Raw genomic sequence first — 6068 nt, forward strand, 5'->3', positions numbered from 1 at the left:
AATGTCCTTACTGCAGTTTGTGTGTGTATTTCAGCCCTGTGAGTGATTAGTAACTGAGTGTAAATTGTAATTTCCCCACTGAGGATCATTAAGTTATTTTAATCCAGTGGTTCTCAACCGGTGGGGCGCGCGCCCCCCTCTCCTGGGGGGGCGCGAGTAGACTACAGGATGGGAGGTGAAAAAGACTGCTCACCACGGGAGCTGCCGTGAGCCCCTCTCCCGTCCAAAAGCACTCACAGTTAGCAGTAGCCTCGCGCAGCAGGCACAGCCTGCAGTCAGAGCAGAGAGAAGACACACACCCCTCCGCGTCCAGGCTAGGGTGACCACCCGTCCCGCGTAGCGCGTGCGCGCACAGCGTTTGAAGCCCAATTCATACGTCCCGCAAATTGAGACCGTGTCACGCATAATCAACTGCTCAAAAAAAAAGTTGGTCGCTCTATCTTGGAGCCGAGGCAGCCAAACAAACAACTCGTTCGGGATGAACTGCGCCTGTAAAGTAGACGAGAGCCGGCGGCAGCAGCCGGTAGGGGGGGGGGGACAAAAAGCTGAGGTAAAGTCGGACAGTTTCCAGCCAATTTCAGAAGAGGAGGTGACAAAAACACTGTGGTGCGATTCCGATTAATAAAAATATAATCAGACCCACATATCAGCTGGAACAGTCTCTAGTTTTAATTGTAGCTCAGAATGTTCTACATGAGATCTGATGCTGATTTTAATTAACAACAGACTGGAGATGATCTGTGATCTGAACGGATAGTCTCTCTGACTTCTAAACGTCACTATCAGCAGAATGTACAGAATATGACTGTAAATCAGCCAAATAGTAAAATCTCCTCCGATTCGTTGTCATGACAGCGCACGCACGTGCATACCAGACACTGGGAAGGGACTTTTAGGAACGCGCTTTCCAATTCAAAAAAATGGAGAAAGAGCCCGAGTCTGAGCCGTCTGAGGCCCCCACCATCAGTAAAAAGAGAAGGTGTACAAGGAAGACTGGGAAGACTCTTTTGTTTAAACTGTTCCGTGGTGTTGAGAAACTACAATTCCTGTTAGTCCTATAATTTTATATTAGTATTTAAAGTGAAATAAATTGTAAGGAAATATAAAATTAAATAGCTAAAGTAAATCGTAAGTGGAAGTGCATCTGTCAATTATATTATAATTGTATGAATGTTCAAAATATTAATCTTTATTTAGAAAATACACATTGGTTGGCCTATTCATGAGCTTACATCAGCAGTTACACATGTTCAGGGGTATAGGGCATTATTAATATACCATGTAAGGTGGTATGTGCTAGAAATGGGTAAACCAGTATTAGTGAGTCTGCTCGTGGGGGGGAGGGGGGGTAGGCACCGCTGCGCCAGGCAGTGTCCCACATTGTCCCTCGGAAACATACCACTTGTCCCCCCTTGGGCTTATTAGCAGGTGGTCACCCTATTCTTAAGTAAGTTTTATCTTGAAGCTTTTGAGTGTTCTTTAGGTTTTTATCTGCTTTAACTATTACCGGACAGCGGGGGCACGGAGCAGAGCAGAGCGGCCGTTAGGGAGGAATCCTCCTCCGTGTTCAGCTCCCTTTTGAACTGGCGGCAAAAATCTTAACGTTGGAACTTTATGATGAATAGAAATGTTGACAGGTTGATTTCTGTTAATAACAAACACAACTATAGTCAATAGAAAAAAAACAAAATATGACAAGCCATCTTGGTTCATCTTTCCACTGTTCCTACAATCACCACTGGTTGGAAACTAAAGGATCCAAACTCAAAGGATGTTCCTCTTTAACTAAAAGGTCTATCTCTGTAGGGATCCATCCCATAATGTTGTCACACACTTAGAATAATAATCTGAGTCTGTCAGCAGCAACAACACAACCTTTAGTGGATGCTGACTTTACCTTTAAATTAGGAGTTTAAACAGAGACACAACAGGAAGAATAAATCCATCAAATCAAGTCCCCAATAGTCAGCATGTGGCCTTGTTTTATTTCAGGTAGTCAGCATGGAGCTGTTCCACATTCCCAGACATTTAAAACAAGTCAATCATTGGCGTTATCTACGAGTCAGATGAATAAATCAGCTGTTTGCTATTTGAGCTGCTCTGTTTCCTGCTGCTCCGTCATTCTTTAGTGTCCTCTGGAAACAGTTGCTGTCCTTTATGTTTCTTTTGGATGACATCATCAGTGTCTTTGCTTAGTCTGAAGAAACTCAACAGATTTAAAACCACATGCAGTCACAGAAAAACAAACAGGGAATAGAAAATGTCAGACAAAGAATATGAAATGAAAAGTCCCCAAAGTAGGAAAATATAATGTCAATCTACCAAACAACAATAACTGGAGAGCATCCATATTAAACATGGCCGCGATCAGTATGTCGGTAATGAAGAGAGGAATGTTTGGACATATTACAGATTCATTTTATTTTTATTTAACTTTATTTAACCAGGAACAATCCCATTGAGCTACAGTAACTCTTCTTCCAGGGAGTCCTGCCAAGACCGGCGGCAATAAGTTTCATAATACATAAAAGACAGGACAATGGTTCCATACTACACCACAATCTCTATAGATACTACAACACAAACAAGATACTACAAAACAAACAAAATACTACACTTAACTTAAGCCAATGCATACATGCAACTTAAAATCAGGTTCCACTGAGATTTGAACTCAGATCGCTGGAGTCAAAGTCCAGAGTGCTAACCATTACACCATGGAACCCTTAAAAGTGTTGCAAGGGTTTGCCTGGAAGTTTTTTCATAATATCCACATGTATGCTATTGAAGGCACACAACAGTGACAATGAAGATGAAAAAGCAACAATTGCTTGCCAACTTAAGTCATTTAGTTAGCTAAGCGTTCAGAGGATGTGGGAAAAGGCAAGTCAAGAACAGGTTTGAAGGACTTGCCACAGACAGTGAATACAGCAGTAACTATGTCTACTGTGTACAAACACATGGTAACTTTACATCTGTTGACAATAAAGATTCTCACAAAACGCTGCACTTGCAATTGCGTTCTTGGGCACATTCATGTCCTCTTACATACAAAGAACTGATAAATTCTTTAATCACGATATCATGTGTCAGACATTAGTTCCAGATGAAAACACTGGTTGTCAGAAGTGGGATTTTAACCCACGCCTCCAGTGGGGACTGCAACCTGAACGCAGCGCCTTGGACCGCTCGGCCATCCTGACTGATCCAACAGATGTCAGTAGGACCGTTTAAAAAATTATAAGATAGTGAATTAAACATGTCACTCTATTGTAGGTTCTCAGTCATCCATGTCATCGTTAACAAGGGAAGGTTTCTCAACTGTCAGTCCAAATATATGGGTGTCAGGAGACATGGAAGAAGAAGAAAGTCACCATTGTGGCAATGTGCTTGACAATGGCATGGCATTGCGCGTGATGTGAAGGGAATGTGCAATACAGGCCAAATCCTATGGTGGGAATCAAGATCCACCAATGTTTCTGTCCACAATGTCCACCTGAATCCAGAAATGTCCCTGCCAGATGGGAAATAGACTGACAATTGGGTCAACATTGTGCAATTATCTTCAAAATGTCCAACTGAGTCCACGAATAAACCTGCCAGATGGGAAATAAACTGATAACTGTCTTCATGGTCTAAAAGTTCATATATTGCCGTACAATTCCCACAATGAGTCCAGATGTGTCCGTTTTGGTTCCTGATCCATGCTATTACCCCAAAAGTGCACAACTAGGCCAAGGGACATTGGACTTGGTAAAAGGTCCTCCGCAGAAGTTTTGTCTCTCATCAAGAGACTTCTTTAGTTTTTTACACAGAAAGGGTTTGACACAGTGCCCACTCCCCACCCATATCTGACAATTGAAAGCTGTGGGGAAAGGGGGGTTCCAAACGTAATAGACCATTCAACAAGCAATTCTGATGCACTATACTGGCCCATTCAGGATGAACACTGTATACTCTGACTGCAGCAACACAAGTTCAAATTTCATGATAGCTTATTTTTATGGTGATTATGAGACTGAATACAAAGTGTGATCCCCCATGTAACTCAAAGCCTATCACTTCCAGTCAATACTGTCAAGTTTGGAGCTCCTTCTGATTACATTACCAACCAGGTGCTCCTCAACATGCCCCACCAACATAAGCTTACTTTAAACTAGATGTGGAAAGTTGAAAAGTTTGAATGTTTCACCTGTGCTGTGGGCTTAAAACCAGGTTCCACCGAGATTTGAACTCAGATCGCTGGATTCAAGTCCAGAGTGCTAACCATTACACCATGGAACCGTCAAAAGAGTTTGCTAGGCAGTTTCTTTCATTATATCTACATGTGTGATATTAAAGGCACACAACAATCACAACAATTAAAATATCAGCCCCAATATTTCTCGGTTTTGAGTCCTCGCCCCTACTATTTACGACATGGCCAGAAGTAATCCGGCTAAGAAGCAGCACTTTTCACAGGTGGAGATTGAAACCTGACATCTCAGTTAATTTGCAGTAAAGTATACACCTACATGTAAAGTGTACCCATATTTAAATAAAAACACGGTAGCAAAGTTTATGCAGTGTTTTTAATTTACTCGTGTGTTTTTTTCGTGAGTCAGTGTAAATATTAGTGCAAATCAGTATTGCACTGCTTTTCAGTTTGTTGTGGCCGAGTGGTTAAGGCGATGGACTTGAAATCCATTGGGGTCTCCCCTCGCAGGTTCGAATCCTGCCAACAACGAGAGGCGCGCTGTTTAATTGTGGTCACACATCTCATTATGACAAACGGCAGATGTGCCTTCATGGATAACACTATAATATCAATAGTTACTGGAAGCCGCTGATGCATCTCTGAGCATTTATTTTCATTCTCAATGCACAGATGTTTTGCAGTTGATATGGCTTTGGTTCCCAGCAGTAACTTTCTTTGAGTGACGTTACTTGCTTTATTCGTCAAGAAGTAACCAGAAATGTTACTCTCCCAACCCGGTTTGATTAAAACATTAGATCTCTGTTATATCGCACAAATAAGGGAACATAACAATCAATCAAGCTGCTCCATGAGGATCCACAGACATAGACATGTTTCACACACCCGCAATTAAGCCTGTCTCCTCAGCTTCTAGACGCCGCTGCATCACCTCGCATCTGCGTTTGTGACAGTTTCTCACAGTTAGCAAAGCTCACATAAAGCAAATGCTTGTGGCTTAAAGATCGAGCTCCCTGGAGTGATCCAACTCTGGGATTTATCCTTCTACAGAAGACCATAGAGGCAGCTTCTCCAATTTCTGAGTAACAGGAAAATAGCCTGATAAGCATACATGTGCAGCACGACCTCAAAAGGCCATGAAGCAATGCTTGTGGCTTAAAGATCAAGTGGGCGCTCATAATACATCAGCCAGGCGCAGTCTCTGTGGCGCAATAGGTCAGCGCAGTCGGCTGTTAACTGAAAGGATGGTGGTTCAAGTCCACCCAGAGACGATTGTTGCTTAAATAACCTGGAGTTAGCCAACTCTAGGAATATGAGCTCAAAGATAATCCAAGTGGCCTTATATCAGAAGGTACAGTTCTGCATGCCATGTACAATATTGATCTTTGCAGTCATTGGTATGCAGGTCACTTGATGTAATACAAGCAAATACGTAAGGCCCCACCCGACAGTTTAGTGATAGGTGGCGGCAACTGTATGTCAATGATCAAGCTGGTTGCTGTGACCAAGAAACCACCAGCAAAACGACTGATACATCATCAGTTCCAGAACTTTCTTGGATGCCAAATATTTGAATTCAAAGTCAGATTTCAATTGACATGTAAGAAAAAGGCAATGAACGTCCAGCTTCTACATTTCAGCATGAGTCAGTTCCCCAATTTCTGAGTAACAGGAAAATAGCCTGATAAGCATACATGTGCAGCTCAACCTCAAAAAGCCATAAAGCAAATGCTTGTGGCTTAAAGCTCGAGTTCCCATTCATAAACATCAGAACAGGCGCAGTCTCTGTGGCGCAATAGGTCAGCGCAGTCGGCTGTTAACTGAAAGGATGGTGGTCCAAGTCCACCCAGGGACGTTTGTTGCTCAATAATCT

The 6068-nt window shown here is 42.5% G+C and overlaps 2 non-coding genes across 2 annotated transcripts; one reads left to right on the forward strand and one right to left on the reverse strand.

Annotated features, from left to right (window-relative positions):
- Window positions 1-2653: 2653 nt before the first annotated feature.
- On the reverse strand, window positions 2654-2725 carry trnaq-uug (transfer RNA glutamine (anticodon UUG)). The gene has a single exon. It is a non-coding gene; the product is annotated as a tRNA-Gln (tRNA).
- A 1919-nt stretch (window positions 2726-4644) lies between these two features.
- On the forward strand, window positions 4645-4726 carry trnas-uga (transfer RNA serine (anticodon UGA)). Its single transcript has one exon. It is a non-coding gene; the product is annotated as a tRNA-Ser (tRNA).
- The last annotated feature ends 1342 nt before the right edge of the window (window positions 4727-6068 follow it).

Source organism: Etheostoma spectabile, unplaced genomic scaffold, assembly GCF_008692095.1.
Source record: "Etheostoma spectabile isolate EspeVRDwgs_2016 unplaced genomic scaffold, UIUC_Espe_1.0 scaffold00018403, whole genome shotgun sequence".
NCBI lineage: Eukaryota > Metazoa > Chordata > Actinopteri > Perciformes > Percidae > Etheostoma > Etheostoma spectabile.